This window comes from Notolepis coatsorum (genome assembly GCF_963971535.1).
Source record: "Notolepis coatsorum genome assembly, chromosome: 11".
NCBI classification, from domain to species: Eukaryota; Metazoa; Chordata; class Actinopteri; order Aulopiformes; family Paralepididae; genus Notolepis; species Notolepis coatsorum.
In genome coordinates, this window is record NC_140175.1 from 92,870,926 (window position 1) to 92,889,360 (window position 18,435).

Sequence of the window (18,435 nt, forward strand, 5' to 3'; positions counted from 1 at the left end):
CAAAATGTTGTGACCTGTGTGTTTACCACATGGAGAGAAAAAAAACTTGGCTTTTGAGGTGATGAAATCACTGTGCCCTGCTTGTCTAACTCCAGGGTAGATGGAAAATAAGCTAATTTCCCAAAAAGTTGGCGTGTTCCTTTACGTCCAAACGGTAGTTTCAGCTCATGCCGAGAGGGAGGAGCTACGGCACGTTTCCCCAGTTATTTTGAAACGTCTGTAAAAGATGACAGAAAGGCAGCCTTTGGTCCAGAAGAAAGGTTAAACAAATTCAGTCATCATATGGTGTTCTGAAATCAATGAGTAATCGTGTTTAACACATTGGGCACCGGCCATTAGCCTTATCCTTGTAGCTAACCCGCCAGGTTTCCATAGCATATTTTCACTGTGCGTCACTATGTTTGGAGAGCTATATCTATATTATAGCTATAGAGACAATACTATGGTCATTTGACAGTGACTTTCTTCCGTCGAACATGCAAAAAAGAGATAATTTGTTCATGTATACGTTCACACGGACGTTATCCCATGCTGAATATTGTATAGTTAAGGATTTTTGCCATAATGGAGCAGCCCTAGTGCTTTATTTACAGTCTAGAACACATGCATTCACAGTGTGGTGATATTGTGTTTATTTACAGTCTAGAACACATGCATTCACAGTGTGGTGATATTGTGTTTATTTACAGTCTAGAACACATGCATTCACAGTGTGGTGATATTGTGTTTTGTGATGTCGACTGTATCGATTCTCAAAAACATCTGTACATATCTGCATATAATCCTTTTTACAAATCTGTAGATTCTATCTGGACATATTCCATACCTACTCTTACTAGTTACGCTGCTGGCCAGTATGACTTACTACCATAGTGTCTTTATACCTGTATCACTGTACACAACTTTAATTAATACTACAGCTATGTCCATACATATTATTAGCGCTATTACTCTAGTACTAATTTATATATTTTATACCCAGTTTAATCACCTGTACATTGTATATTACTATTGCACTTTACTGTTACATTTGCACTGTGGTTGAATGCCAAACTTATTTTCGTTGTACTGTACTTGACATGATGACAATACATTTTAATCTAATCTATAAAACATTCACACACTCACACACACCATGAGAACGGAGATGTGCTATAGAAGATTATGACCTACAACATTCTCCCAAGGAACTTTTTAATTCATTTTTTGAACTTTTGATTTGATTTTTTAGTGTTTTTTTGTTTGTTTTTTTTATCTCAATTCAGCTCAAAGAACTTTTTCAAGGACTGGAACGGCAGCAGAGGGTATCTTTTTTTCCAATCTAACTTGGAGGGTTTTGATAGTGCCAAACGCTGTTCTCTCACAAGGTACAATAGTTAGTCTGCTTTTATTGTGTTGGCCTTAAATCGTCTGCCTTGGCCATTCACCTTTCCTTTAATTCTTTTTTAATTTATATATATATATATATATATATATATATATATATATATATATATATATATATATATATATATATATATATATATATATATATATATATATATATATATTGAAAATGTGACTCAAGTGACAACTGCAGCGGCATTCGAGTACCTCGAAGCAAAAACCAACCCTTGTTTTCAAACTATATTATCTAAAGTCAAGAGTATTGTGTTCATTCATAGTTCAGGACGGTAGAGTTTGAGTAGATCACGGTTTAACAGCAGACCGGTTGGTTATCGTCCAGCTTTTTACTACAGAGCGTTTGAAGCGATAGGAGGAGCAGGGGTCAGGCTGTAAAGGCTGGGGTTCAGTTTCTGGCTTTTCTTTATTCTCTTTTATTGTTTTTTTTCTATGGTTATTCTATCCCTTTTTGGTGTGAAACCCTCTGAAAAGGCACTCCCACAAGCACCCTAATATCCCACTCTTTTTCAGGATACATTCTGTTTTAGTTTTTTCCCCAGTAAACACACCATCCTTTAAACAATAACAAGCAGGCAAGGCAAGTTTATGTATGTCATCATAATAAACATAAACAATAAGCATGTCCCTACCCACTCTTACTATACTACAGCAGTTACGCTGCTGGCCAGTATGACTTACTACCATAGTGTCTCTATTGCTGTATAACTGTACATATTAATACTACAACTCTGTACATACTGTACACCTGATTAGCTATATTACTCAGTAGTACTAATTTATATATTTTATACCCAGTTTAATCACCTGTACATTGTATATTACTATTGCACTTTACTGTTACATTTGCACTCTGGTTGGATGCCAATCAGATGGTAATCAAAACAAATTCAAGGATATGATAAAGAGCTGCACAGTGGTGCAGTGGTGAGCACTGTTGCCTCACAGCAAGAAGGTCCTGGGTTCAAACCCCACAGTGGTGCAGTGGTGAGCACTGTTGCCTCACAGCAAGAAGGTCCTGGGTTCAAACCCCACAGTGGTGCAGTGGTGAGCACTGTTGCCTCACAGCAAGAAGGTCCTGGGTTCAAACGCCAGCAGGGAGCCTTTTTGTGTGAAGTTTTCATGTTCTCCCCATGTTTCCGTGGGTTTCCTCTGGGTTCTCTCCGTCTCCTCCCACACCATAAAAGACATGCATGCTTGGTATATAATACTCCTGCCGTTGCCCTTGACCAAGGTACTGGTGTTACAACTGCAGTTGGGCCCCAGGCGCCCCACTGTGTGACTGCTGCACTGTGTGTCTGCCCCACTGTGTGACTGCCCCACTGTGTGTCTGCCCCACTGTGTGACTGCCCCACTGTGTGTCTGCCCCACTGTGTGTCTGCCCCACTGTGTGACTGCCCCACTGTGTGTCTGCCCCACTGTGTGACTGCCCCACTGTGTGTCTGCCCCACTGTGTGTCTGCCCCACTGTGTGACTGCCCCACTGTGTGTCTGCCCCACTGTGTATCTGCCCCACTGTGTGTCTGCCCCACTGTGTGACTGCCCCACTGTGTGTCTGCCCCACTGTGTGACTGCCCCACTGTGTGTCTGCCCCACTGTGTGACTGCCCCACTGTGTGTCTGCCCCACTGTGTGTCTGCCCCACTGCCCACTGTGTGTCTGCCCCACTGTGTGTCTGCCTGCCCCACTACACCACTGCTACTAAAATAGTCAGGATGGGTCAAATGCAGAGGATGAATTTCCCCGAGGGGATTAATAAAAGTAAACTTAAAAAAGTATGTATATATATAATATATATATATATATCTTTATAAAAGATATATACAAATTTAAATGTATTTATTTTAGAAAAATATATACAATTAAAATAAAGAATAATCCCAATTATGAGAAATTTGGAATAAGATACCAGAGACTGACCAGTGTTATCTAGGATGCCATTAGATTCGATTAAAATTCATGAAAAAACATCTCCCAAATAAAACGTGAAATATGTGTATATATAAAAGACACATAAAAGCCACACGCGGCACAGCAGTTAGGATTGGGATTGGAGAAGCAACACACCAAAGCAATTCTCTGGTTCGATATATTTCCAAAATACACTCGCTTTTGTTGAGTAGCTCCACAGGCAACCATGTGTCCTAGAGTCTGGGGTGGAAGGAGAGAGAGAGAGAGAGAGAGAGAGAGGGGTCAACTCATCAATAAAGACCAAGGAATGCCACGGTCGGACCCACCGGGAGGGAGAAGGAGGGAGAGAGAGAGAGAGAGAGAGAGAGAGAGAGAGAGAGAGAGAGAGAGAGAGAGAGAGAGAGAGAAGATGGAGAGGGGGGAGAGTAAAAGAGAGATGTCTTATTCTGAAGCTGTCAGTGAGAGCAAGCCCCACGATTAGTGTCGCTCACACTACAGGGGGAAAGGGTGTGTGTTGTTGTGTGTGTGTGTGTGTGTGTGGTTTTATGAGTGGAAACCTGGGTGGGTTGGCTTCTCACGGGAGGCTCCAAAGGTTAAGTGCTGCTGGGTGGGAGCAGGAAGGTTGTTTAGGGGTGAGGTGTGGGGGGGGGGGGGGGGGGGGGGGCGTCGTGATGTGTGTTTGCATGCTGGAGTACAAGGGGAAAATATGGCAGCAGTTGTGTGTCTGGCCTTGTATTATGTGTCTGTGTCTGTAGGCGTGTGTGTGCGTGTGTGTGTGTGTGTGTGTCTGACTCTACATACAGCAGAAGCATTCAGACATGATTGCTCAGATCTCTGTAGCTGGGCTCCTTGTCACAATAATTCCCAATGGACAGAGATATGGCTGATGTAGTTTGCTCTAGGGGCCTGTCACACACACACACACACAGGGTGTGTTTATTCATGTGTGCCATTCGTGTGATTTGAACCATTATTGTTCGAAAATATTTACCTAAAAGAATATGAAAGCGATTGGGACGCTGCATGTTGGAATATTGTATTCGTGCAGGGCCGATGGCGATCATACAGTGTGTGTGTGTTGTCCTTTCGTGGCAGTGTGTCCTTCCACAGTCCTGGTACGTTGTCACATGACAAGAGACGAGCAGCGTACGTCCATTTAACACCATGTAAACATTAGGAAGGAAGGAAAGGGAACGTTCCACGCCTGCTGTAGCCAGCTAGCCTAGCGGTCAGGACCTCACCAATGACCCCATGTCTTTCTGCTCCATATAGGTTTATGAGGAGCCATAGCTATAGGCTAACATATAGGTTTACTAGATAGCTATACGCTCTAACATATAGGTTTACTAGATAGCTATACGCTAACATATAGGTTTACTAGATAGCTATACGCTAACATATAGGTTTACTAGATAGCTATACGCTCTAACATATAGGTTTACTAGAGAGCTATACGCTAACATATAGGTTTACTAGATAGCTATACGCTCTAACATATAGGTTTACTAGATAGCTATACGCTCTAACATATAGGTTTACTAGAGAGCTATACGCTCTAACATATAGGTTTACTAGATAGCTATACGCTCTAACATATAGGTTTACTAGATAGCTATACGCTCTAACATATAGGTTTACTAGATAGCTATACGCTCTAACATATAGGTTTACTAGATAGCTATACGCTCTAACATATAGGTTTACTAGATAGCTATACGCTAACATATAGGTTTACTAGATAGCTATACGCTAACATATAGGTTTACTAGATAGCTATACGCTAACATATAGGTTTACTAGATAGCTATACGCTCTAACATATAGGTTTACTAGATAGCTATACGCTAACATATAGGTTTACTAGATAGCTATACGCTCTAACATATAGGTTTACTAGATAGCTATACGCTAACATATAGGTTTACTAGATAGCTATACGCTCTAACATAGATTTACTAGAGAGCTATACGCTCTAACATATAGGTTTATTAGATAGCTATACGCTAACATATAGGTGTATTAGATAGCTATACGCTAACATATAGGTTTACTAGATATCTATACGCTAACATAGGTGTAATTAGATAGCTATACGCTAACATATAGGTTTACTGGATAGCTATATGCAGGCATTAAAGCGTTCCGTCTTGAGACGGATATCCGTCAATTTGATTTGGAGTTCCGTCATTTGATTCGGAGTCGTGGCGGATTTTAACCTGAGCCAATCAGGCGTCAAATATCATGAAAAAGGGAATTTTTTTCCTACCGCGGCCGCGCCAAGCATAGTCATTGGCGAGCAATCGGCAGGACGCAGCGACTTGAGAGACCGGATTGCGCTAATAGTTTGTCGTCGGAAATGTATAATAATCGCAAGATACATTCAGACAGTGTTGGATGAGATCTAACAAAATGGATTTATGGACACATTTATGCCCGGACCACAAAGCTTATCGAAGGGTTAGCGGCGGCACAACGGCTCTACCGGTGAGTCTCAGCCTGTTGTTATGATATGAAAATGTAGTTGTAGTGCCGTCAGACCCTGATATGGGTTGTCTTTTCCTTTTAGCTAACGCTATTAAATATAAATATACAGTGGAGGTTAAAATAAGAATGACTTGAAAAAGAATTTTCAGTCAGGAGATGTTTTGACGGAGATTACTCATCCCCGCGGGAATAGACTTTACCATAAATCATAGGCTGATATACGCTACATTCTCTTTAAACATATACATGTTACAGGACACAAGTAATAGATTTAATCACTTTTATTCTTTTAAACTTGGTCTGACCGACCTTCAGCATACATAGACCATGAACAGGCAGTAGATCCAGTAGTAGAAACGCATGTCAGAAAACACGAGTGCTTGATTGATTGATTGATTGATTGATTGATTGATTGATTGATTGAAAATTGTATTAACAGATTGCAGAATGGGTACAATACAGTACAGCTCAATACACACAATTGTTAAGGGGATGCAGACCAGAGAAAGACGTTTGTCTTGTTTACATCAGGGTCCCCCATTTCTCCCCCATGCTCCTATTGTCCTAAATGTTACAGGACAGTTTTAAAATGCTATTGTTTTACTGTATTTGCCCTATACACAATACATAATTTGAACTATACACAATACATAATTTGAACTATAGACAATAAATCATTTGAACTATACAATAATACTGAATTTGAACTATACACAATACATAATTTGAACTATACATCATTTGAACTATATACAATACTGAATTTGAACTATACTGAAAACGCATGTCAGAAAACACATATCCTGCATTATGCCTCCTCCACTCTGGAGTCAGAGCCACTACACCTGCTACAGCCTCCTCCTCCTCCACTCTGGAGTCAGAGCCACTACACCTGCTGCTACAGCCTCCTCCTCCTCCACTCTGGAGTCAGAGCCACTACACCTGCTACAGCCTCCTCCTCCTCCTCCACTCTGGAGTCAGAGCCACTACACCTGCTACAGCCTCCTCCTCCTCCACTCTGGAGTCAGAGCCACTACACCTGCTACAGCCTCCTCCTCCTCCACTCTGGAGGCAGAGCCACTACACCTGCTGCTACAGCCTCCTCCTCCTCCACTCTGGAGGCAGAGCCACTACACCTGCTACAGCCTCCTCCTCCTCCACTCTGGAGTCAGAGCCACTACACCTGCTGCTACAGCCTCCTCCTCCTCCTCCACTCTGGAGGCAGAGCCACTACACCTGCTGCTACAGCCTCCTCCTCCTCCACTCTGGAGTCAGAGCCACTACACCTGCTACAGCCTCCTCCTCCTCCTCCTCCACTCTGGAGTCAGAGCCACTACACCTGCTACAGCCTCCTCCTCCTCCTCCACTCTGGAGTCAGAGCCACTACACCTGCTACAGCCTCCTCCTCCTCCACTCCTGGAGTCAGAGCCACTACACCTGCTACAGCCTCCTCCTCCTCCACTCCTGGAGTCAGAGCCACTACACCTGCTACAGCCTCCTCCTCCTCCTCCACTCTGGAGTCAGAGCCACTACACCTGCTACAGCCTCCTCCTCCTCCTCCACTCTGGAGTCAGAGCCACTACACCTGCTACAGCCTCCTCCTCCTCCACTCCTGGAGTCAGAGCCACTACACCTGCTACAGCCTCCTCCTCCTCCTCCTCCACTCTGGAGTCAGAGCCACTACACCTGCTACAGCCTCCTCCTCCTCCTCCACTCTGGAGGCAGAGCCACTACACCTGCTACAGCCTCCTCCTCCTCCTCCTCCACTCTGGAGTCAGAGCCACTACACCTGCTACAGCCTCCTCCTCCTCCACTCTGGAGTCAGAGCCACTACACCTGCTGCTACAGCCTCCTCCTCCTCCTCCACTCTGGAGTCAGAGCCACTACACCTGCTACAGCCTCCTCCTCCTCCTCCACTCCTGGAGTCAGAGCCACTACACCTGCTACAGCCTCCTCCTCCTCCTCCACTCTGGAGTCAGAGCCACTACACCTGCTGCTACAGCCTCCTCCTCCTCCACTCTGGAGTCAGAGCCACTACACCTGCTACAGCCTCCTCCTCCTCCTCCACTCTGGAGTCAGAGCCACTACACCTGCTACAGCCTCCTCCTCCTCCACTCTGGAGTCAGAGCCACTACACCTGCTACAGCCTCCTCCTCCTCCACTCTGGAGTCAGAGCCACTACACCTGCTACAGCCTCCTCCTCCTCCTCCACTCTGGAGTCAGAGCCACTACACCTGCTACAGCCTCCTCCTCCTCCACTCTGGAGTCAGAGCCACTACACCTGCTACAGCCTCCTCCTCCTCCTCCACTCTGGAGTCAGTCTTCTTATGAGAGATACCAAAGTCATCTGAAGAAGGGAATCGACTTTACCATAAATCATAGGCTGATATACGCTACATTCTCTTTAAACATATAAAATGTTACAGGACAGAGTTTTAAAATGCTATCGTTTTACTGTATTTGCCCTATACACAATACATAATTTGAACTATACACAATACTGAATTTGAACTATACACAATACTGAATTTGAACTATATACAATACTGAATTTGAACTATACACAATACTGAATTTGAACTATATACAATACTGAATTTGAACTATACACAATACTGAATTTGAACTATACACAATACTGAATTTGAACTATACACAATACTGAATTTGAACTATATACAATACTGAATTTGAACTATACACAATACTGAATTTGAACTATACACAATACTGAATTTGAACTATACACAATACTGAATTTGAACTATACACAATACTGAATTTGAACTATACACAATACTGAATTTGAACTACCGGTATACACTATGCTGAAAAGTTACAGTATGTAGATTTGTGTGTGACAAAGTCAGTCACCCCTTGCAATCAGTTTAATTTAATGAATTGAAAACAGCATTGATAATACGTAAAAGAAAATTGGCAATAGAAAAGATGTTCAAAATGATCTAGTTCCCTTAAAACGCTAACGCTATTAGATAAATATATATAGTGGAGGTTAAAATAAGAATATGACTTGGTATCAGGTAGGGATGCCCCGATCGATCGGCCACCGATCGTTATCGGCCGATAATCAGTATAAATATGCGATCGGTGATCGGTGATAATGCTTTATTTTCGCCGATCGTCAAAACCGATTGAAAAACATGATCCAATTCTTAGCGGAGATCTCACTCGCTGAGTTCTGTCTCAGACACATGGAACTGCGGCGTCTGCTCCTCCTCCTCCTCCAGCCCCTCCCGCACCCATGTAAACACAGGTCTAGTCTAGGACCTCCGTGAGCTAACGTTAGCTACCGTTACAAAATGACCCAGTCAACTATTCACTTTTAGTTTAATACATGAGGCATTGTTAACGGTATCTAGCCGGCTGTACTATATACTGTACTATCGGTATAGCTCCTGATATCAACAAATGCTCCAGCAAGTCCAGTAGTGCATGATAGCTCACGTTAGCTCACGTTAGCTCACGTTAGCTCACTGTTCAAAACGAAACGTCCCATTAAACTAAATAGTTCACTGAGGCCTTGTCTTAACGTTATCTAGCCGGCTAGCAGTAGCTACAGATAGCTCCTGATATCAATGTCTTATGACACTGATTCGATGCGTATTCGAGCTGAGGGCATGTTGAATGTGATCAATAGGTCCAGCTGCAGCTCCGGAGAATCCTGGCCGTAGCTGGAGGCTACTCGAGTACACACAGACAGTGGAGCTGTTTGCAGATAGCGAGCATTTTGACTTGTTGCGTGGTGGCAATGTCTCGCAGATAATACAACTACAAGTATGATTATATAATATATATATTTTATTAAAAAAAAATTATATAAAAGAAAAGAAAAACATTTTTTTTATCAAAAACGATCCATATCGGATCGGTATCGGCCGATATGGCTCAAGACTATCGGTGATCGGTATCGGTGGCAAAAAACGTGATCGGGGCATCCCTAGTATCAGGTATCACAGCGGCTAAAAAGCTGATAGCATCACGATGGTTTCAACCGGAAAAAATGTGTAGGAAGGTTTGGATTCTTACATATCTCGATGTGATTTATCTAGAAATATCTACAGCAAGGAGGTGTCAGTGAATCCAAAATTGCAATGTGGTTAGAAGTGGTGGAGAGAATAAAAGCTAGCATATGAATTGTAGTGCCTGGTAAGGAGCGAATGATAATGGATGGATTATCCAAGTGGGGGTCCGGGGGGGGGGAGCGAGCGAGAGCATAATTTGTGTGTAGGGTATTAGATAGCAAGTATTAGGTATATTTCTTGTATAATACATTTATTCAAATGGTGATTTAATTGTAGGTGTACTGTTAATTAATGCTTGTATATCTAATTTTATGTTGTTATGTTTATGTTTATGTGTATGTTTAAAAAATAATAAAAAAATTAAATATAAAAAAAAGAAAACAGCATTGATAATACGTAAAAGCAAACTGGCAATAGAAAAGATGTTCAAAATGATCTAGTTCCATTAAAACGCTAACGCTATTAGATAAATATATATAGTGGAGGTTAAAATAAGAATATGACTTGGCCTGAAAAAAAGTTCAGTCAGGAGATTTTTTTTGCTTTAATCCCTTGCGATATGCTAACATATAGGTGTATTAGATAGCTATACGCTAACATATAGGTTTACTAGATAGCTATAAGCTAACATATAGGTTTATTAGATAGCTATACGCTAACATATAGGTTTACTAGATAGCTATACGCTAACATATAGGTGTATTAGATAGCTATATGCTAACATATAGGTTTACTAGATAGCTATACGCTAACATATAGGTTTATTAGATAGCTATAAGCTAACATATAGGTGTATTAGATAGCTATACGCTAACATATAGGTTTATTAGATAGCTATACGCTAACATATAGGTTTACTAGATAGCTATACGCTAACATATAGGTGTATTAGATAGCTATACGCTAACATATAGGTTTATTAGATAGCTATAAGCTAACATATAGGTTTACTAGATAGCTATAGGCTAACATATAGGTTTATTAGATAGCTATACGCTAACATATAGGTGTATTAGATAGCTATACGCTAACATATAGGTTTACTAGATAGCTATACGCTAACATATAGGTGTATTAGATAGCTATACGCTAACATATAGGTTTACTAGATAGCTATACGCTAACATATAGGTTTACTAGATAGCTATACGCTAACACAGGGGTTCCCAAACGTTTCAGGCCGCGACCCCCAAATAACTATTATAGGAGGTAAAAAATATATATATATATATATATATATTTTTTTTATAAATGGAAATGTATGGTTGAAACATGCAAACGTTCAAACGCACACACACTAATAAGCATTGGAGGCTTTTAACCAGGGCCGGACTGGGGAAATCATTCAGGCCAGGAAATATAGTGCAAAATATAGCCCCAGTCAGGCCACTTTTTAAGCAGGGGGTCTTGGGGTCCCCCACCAGGAATTTTTTTGTTACAAAGACTTAATTTCCTGCATTCTGGTGCAGGAATAATTGTATTTGTACCCTTTAAATGCAAGTGTTTGTGATGGCATCACAAATTATTGTTAAAAAACAGGCTAGCATAATGTATGATTAGCAACAACACTGATTTTGATGGATTTTCAGTTTTTTTGTAATGTCAGATTGAAAAAAAATTCAATCTTTTATTCAACTTCAGCCCTGATCATAACACCACATATTCATTTTATAATTCTAACCCTTTAAATGCCAGTGTGTGTGTGATGGCATATACAGTATTTGCAATATATCAAATGCAAAGTAGATTTTTCTGGGGGGGATTATTACAAGCTAGCATGTGTCAATGATTAGCAACAACAGTTTTTTGTAAGGGTCCCGCCTCCACCAATCACATGCAGCTCCCTTTGTGTGTGTGTGTGTGAGAGCAAGAGAGAGAGATAGTTCTCCAACTTGTGTGAGTTGCAGTGATCTCCTGGTTGTTCCCCACATAGGTTATCTAACTATTGCGCTGCTGCAACTAGAAACACTGGCCTGGCCTGCTTCTAAGTTCAGTGGCCTGACTGCATAAAAAATAATTGGTTCTTTTTAATTTATTTTCTTGAAATCATCTGGCTAATGTTTATTAGATAGCTATACACTAACATATAGGCTTATTAGATAGCTATACACTAACATATAGGCTTATTACATACTGTAGCTATACGGTAACCTATAGGTTTATTAAGATCCATAGCTTTATGCTAACCTATAGTTTCATTAGGAGCCATAGCTACACAAAGACAGACAGACGGACGGCCAAACAGAAAGACAAACAGGCAGAATGAGACAGATAGACAGAACAAGGCAGGCAGACGAGGAAGGGGCTGGTCTCCTTTGTGAATATAGGTCAGCAGTCTGTGTGTGTGTGTGTGTGTGTTTGTGTGTGTGTGTGTGTGTGTGTGTGTGTGTGTGTGTGTGTGTGTGTGTGTGTGTGTGTGTGTGTGTGTGTGGGTATGTGGACGTGCATGTGTGCCTCGGCGACTGCAATGGACATGAGATGTGCCACATACACACACACACACACACACACACACACCTCACTAATTTAGCGCCGCAGAGCAAAAGAGACAGGAGAGACACAGAGAATGGAAGGGGAGAGAGAAGCATTGAAATATAGCATTAGTAATACCAGTTAAGATCTCCTCTGAGAGCACTCATCATATCTGCTGGCAGCCACTGGTTTCGACGGGGATTACGTGTGAATGGGATCTCAGTGCCGTTTCACTTTACCCCTGCCTTTGATCTGGGAGCATGCATTCTTGCCTTATTACTGTGGCACGATTGAATGGAAGACTCATCAAAAGAAAGCACGCCAAAAAAAACTGCATAGTTTCATTTCTTTCTTCATAAAATCTTTGGACGAGATCTTTCTAGCGCGCTGTCAGCGCTCTCCTTTTTTATGTTACCGTAGGATCAGACTCACGAGCCGAGCGACGGGTGTTTGTGATTTAAGACGCCAGGGCCGGGGCGACCCATTGACGTCATACCATTACGGAAAATACGGCGATTTGCATAATGTGCGCCAGGGGCGCCGCGACCACGAGGCAGGATGGCTGCGTTCCGGTCGAAAACATGTCAACAGTAAACACGGTCGGGAGCAGCTGCGTCGACACGCCGCGCCCCACGATCATCATGACGTGTGGGAGTATTTGACACAGAGACCCCAATCCATTCAGAATATTTCAAATGCTTTTCATACTTATTTGCCGCACTATCGATACCAGCTGCCTGCATTTTTCTCGCGCCCGAGAAAAGGCACCACAGAAACACACACAGCCCCTCCTCCTCCTCTCACTCACAGTGCTGTTCTTCTTTTCTTTCTCTCTCGTTCTCTCTCTCTCTCACTCTCTCTTTCTCTATCTCTCTCCCTCACTCTCTCTCTCTCTCCCTCCCTCCCTCGCTCTCTCTCTTTCTTTCTTTCTCTCTCTCCCTCACTATCGCTCTTTCTCTCGCTCTGTCTTTCTCTCCTTCTCTTTCTCTCTTTCTCTCTCCTTCTCTCTCTCCTCTCTCGCTCTTTCTCTCGCTCTTTCTCTCTCTACCCCCCCCCCCCCCCCCCTCGTCTCTCGTATCTTTGACTTGAAAATAGTTTGCGGGTCTTGTCACAGTGTTGTTAGCTTGTAGAAGATCGCAAGTGCAGAGCCTCAACGACCAGTTTTGATTGACGAGGAAAACAACAGGAGTGCTGTTTGGATATTCATGTTTGAGGTGAATGAACAAGGAAATGCAAAGGATGGGTAACTAGCCCATATACAAGCTATACTACAAAGCAGTGACAATCAAGGGTGCTAACGCAACACATTTTCCACCTAACGTATTATAGGACTGATAACTTTGGTCCCTAGTCTAGAGAAGAAGGTTGGTGACTGCTCATGTTTCAATTAACCTCATTAACCTCTTAAGCCCGATTGGACCGGTACCAAGAGTAAAGACCCTAACCCTGTCAAAACAGCAGTCAAAGTGTATACTTTCAGCACTACATTTGTTTACCAAAACGGACGATTTAGTTGTGAGAAGAAGAAGTCCTGAAGTCCATGAAGTCCTAATCCTTTATATTCTCCTTTTTTTTCTTTTTTTTTTGCACATGGTAGTGTATTACATAGTACATTACAAATTCCCATAATTCATTTAGTTATTATAATCAAATACACCCATAAGCGAAAAGGAGCAGGAAGAAGAATAAATTCTTATTAATACCTGCCCCCTATCCAATTAAATAAAGTAAATTTGATGGTCGGCGCATACAACCATTACTTGCATTAAAATGCAAATTTAAACAAATCCAAAACAAAACAACTAGAACAAAAACGAGCAACAAATGAACAATCAAACATGTAGAAAAGCAAAAGATAAGCAAAAGATAACTCCAGAGTCTAATCCTTTTCATAGTCTTCATATTCTCTAATTATTTTCATCTTATAACATTTTTTAAATTGATAAATGTTTTTACATCCCTTTAGGTCATTGTGGTTCATTACAATTTATTCAAGCATAGTAACGTAAACGGACACAATATTTCGAACAGGGTACATCTGCATTTGGCTATGATGCCCCTAGCTCATGGAATGTACTCCAACAGTCCTTAAAGCTCTTTTATTTAGCTTATTCCTGTATGTACACTCAACCTGACTGTAAATGAGGGAAACCTCAGTGGCCTTTCCAGTTTAAGTTTAAGGTTTGAAGGCGGCTAGGTGGCGCAGTGGGCAAGGCGCTCGCCACCAATGCAGGAGATGTTGGGTTCGAGCCCAGCTCTCGGCGTTGCTATCAGCTTGGCTGGTCGTTCATACTAATACAATTGGCAGTATTATGAGGTGGGAAGCTGGTGGGTGGGGATCGGACGTTGTGGACAGCGACTCCTACAGGTCGGTTGGTGCGCCTGCGCAGTAGAATCAGGAAGTGACGGGGGCAGCGTGTCCCTCCCACGCAGACCCTCACCACTGAGAGAGCGTGCTGTGCAGGTGAACAGATGCGACGGCTGCCTCCTCGAGTACCGGAGGGGATACAAGGCTTCGTCCACATTGCAGCCGGCTTGTGGGAGGCATGGTCTAACAACGTTCGAGACGGGGGAGGGTAGAATTGGACGATACGAAATTGGGGATGGGAGAAAAATAGAAAAATGGGGAGAAAAAGTAGATAAAAAAAAAAGTTTAAGGTTTGAAATAGTAGGTATCGGAAGTAAGTAAGTAAGTAAGTATTTATAAAGCACCTTTCATACATGTCATGTAGCTCAAAGTGCTGTACACAATTATAGGCATATATAACGATAAAAGCAATAAAGTCATAGTGATCAGTTAAGATCAATGTTTAAAAAAAAAAAAATAATAATAATAATAATAATAATAATAATAATAATAATAATAATAATAATAATAATAATAATAATAATAATAATAATAATAATAATAATAATAATAATAATAATAATAATAATAATAATAATAATAATAATAATAGTAACGTAAAAATGAAAATAACGTAAAAACAGTCATTTGCTTACCAGTTTGGGAGAACAGGTCCGCACAAACATTTCCGCTCAGTGGCAACCGGAAGTGCACTAAACCAATGCACTTGTATTGTAGGTAGCAATGTTTAGCTCTTATAACGCTAGTGTAGTTACGTTTTTATCAGTGGTCATAGTTGGGTCCATAGTGCTTTACCAAGTCCCATGGATCCATCAGTGGCCGTGTATTGTGGTAGAAAGAAAGAAAAAGAAAAACCTATAAAGAAAACAGTCTAAAGTTTGAAAGTTTGGGAGGTCCGCAAAAACACGCCTTCAGCTCAGAAGCTGAGGCGTGTCAAAAACTTTTGAAAAACTGGAGGCGTGTCTCCTATTGTACCCATTCCTTCATCTAAAAAGTTGGGTCCACAAGGCTTATCCTAGCCTCATGGATCCATCAGGTTTTTCCAAGCCATAACTATTTGTAAGCTAGACTGTATAGGTACGTTTTTAATTTTCCTTTAAAAATGTGTATAGAGCTGGCGTTTCTGATGTGTGTTGGTAGTGTGTTCCATAGTTTTGGGGCATAGTTGGCAAAAGCCATACTTCCTATCCTTTTTTGGTTTCTGGGCATGTCTAGTAAACCTGTAGTGGATGACCGTAGCGTTCTTGAGGGCAGATAACTAACTAAGGTAGGTATGCACAGTGTTCCTCCTCCTTATCACTGTTTAGATACAGTGCAATTAGTTTGTGCAGTAGACTGATGACTTTGCAATGGTTTGCTATATGTAGCTATTTCAATGTTTTTTTTGGCTAATATTAAAAAGAAAAAGTCTGAAAAGGAAAACACAGCTTAGCTATATGACATTTATCAATTTAGTATATATCAGACGAAGAACCATATAAGTCCATTTTATTTCAGAGGAACAATGTTTTCAAACGTGATTATCTAAAGATGGTAAACTAGAGTGTTGTGTTAAATAGTTAAAGACAGTCGAGGTTGAGTCGTTTATTGTGATTTAGATGTGTCACATTCACACTCCCAAGTGATTTAGATTAACCCTTTCACTGCCACGCAACAAAGGGTTAACCATTTCACGACCACACTACATAAGGTTAACCCTTTCACTGCCACACTACAGACGGTTAACCGTGTGGTAGTGAAAGGTTAACTTTCTCTAGTGTGGTAGTGAGCGGGCTAACTTCACAACTGCAAATACACGGGCCGTCCAAAGAAATCCCCAAACGGAACTTATATGGTTCTCCGGTGCGAGGGTTAAATAGATTCCACTATCACTACAACCGAAATGAACGAAACGGTGATCATTTGGTACGCAATTTTTTACGCAAAGCGATTTCAACGCTAGCTGCTGTTGTTTGTGCGGCACGTGTCATCGACCTCGTGACGTCACGGTTGAAACAGGATTGCCCGCCGCGGTGGTGGTGGTGTGTGTGTGCCGCTGCCGCCGCCGTCACCGTTTTTCAAGGGGGGAGCCTGAGAGACGTGCCGCTGGTTACCGAAGCTATGAGTCGGATAATGGGCTGCGTCCTCCTCACACACCAGCTTGGCTAATCCTCTGGACCATATGGCAGCTGCCTGTCGAGCTATTACAGCCACAGGATGGACAGCCTTTACGGGAGCAGGTGGAGCCCATGCGGGACAGGATACCAATAGGCCACACTGTGCGTCCATATCGTTAACCTCACACGATAGTAATTGCCTAAGTAATTTCTTTGCCAAATTGAGATTTCTGCCTCACTGTACTCTCCTCACACTGCTGCATCGCCCTGGCTTAGTGCCTATGTCTTCAGCCAATCAGAACGCTTGTTACATAAAAAAAATTAAAAAAAAATACCCATCTGCCTAACTCACTCGTGTGACTTGTGAATTTTAACGTTGCTGTACATACACAGACGCCGATCGCATGACTTAGGCAAGTAAAACAACTGTATGTATGTAAGAGGAAAAAATGCCTAAGTCACGACATGTGTTTTTTAAAAGTCACCTTATTTGGTTACACAATGTTTGTTGTGTTTTTGTATTTTTGCAAACTTGTTGATACACCTTGTGGAACTTATTTTCTAAATATACATTTTAAACTCTTACACATTTGCTGGAAAATGTGTTTTTTCTTCTTTTCCAAAAATATTTAACACTTTAATCGCCATGGGTTAAATTCATAATTTACCATCCCTCGCCAGCTCTATTTGTCTATGGAGAAGTTCCCCTTCTTTGCAGGGCTATAACTTTTTAAATTCTATTGCTACATTGCCATTATTATGGCCCATTCAATGTCCTATCTGTATTGTTCAGGGTGTAGCAACGTTAAACTTTTTCATTCACATATTCATACTAAAATATGGTCTAAAGTATAAGTATGTTTTTATCGTTTTCTGCAGCTTTCTTCAGAACGTGATTTATAGCCCTAAATGCATTATATTGATGATCAAATACAGTTTGGTAGGAATCTGTGCAAGATAAAAAGTTTCAACTGGATGTACTTCTAGAATGATCTACGTATGATCTGATGATGACCGGATGGGCGGGGGATCGTTTATAATTCCGTGGGCAGCGTTAGATTATTCATCCAGAGTGGGTCATATGTTCATCAGATCAGTTAGTATAGAATACGTTAGAAAATAACGCTGAATCTTACCGTGGCTTCCTCGCGCCGCTGGCAGATGAGCGTGGAACAGATTTTTTTCTATTATGGGATGTAGAAATGCCCGATCCATTTCCAGGTTGTATAATAGTATATACGTCCAAATAACGTTGTTTATTGAGTTAGGGCTCAATAAACTATTATCCAGTGTTTCAAGATGGAGTCGCGGGAGCTATAGCGAGTGGCCGGACCACATTTGGATGAGTACTACCGGTTCAAAGGTTAATATCCGGTTGGCGATCTGCCGATCGGCCACCAGATGGCGCTCTTGAACCGCTAGAGAGTTGAGAGGAGATCAGCAGTGTGTCTCAGGGCTCCGGAAAGGAAATATGATTTCGATGACAGATTTTTGAAATATTGACATCAAAGACGAGTTACGGCGTCTTCGGCAGAATGAGCATGGCTCGGAATGACGTGAAAACTCGTTCCCGGCGATCATAGTGTTAAAAATGACTTAGGCAATTATCGTATGAGGCTAACGATATGTAAGAAGACCGTTTGGTTTGTGTGTGTGTGTGTG

The 18,435-nt window shown here is 41.6% G+C and overlaps 1 protein-coding gene across 2 annotated transcripts in view; it reads left to right on the forward strand.

Moving 5' to 3' along the window:
* The window catches only part of ctif (CBP80/20-dependent translation initiation factor), a 216,500-nt gene that overhangs the window by 161,738 nt on the left and 36,327 nt on the right, over positions 1–18,435 (forward strand). The window lies entirely within an intron of this gene.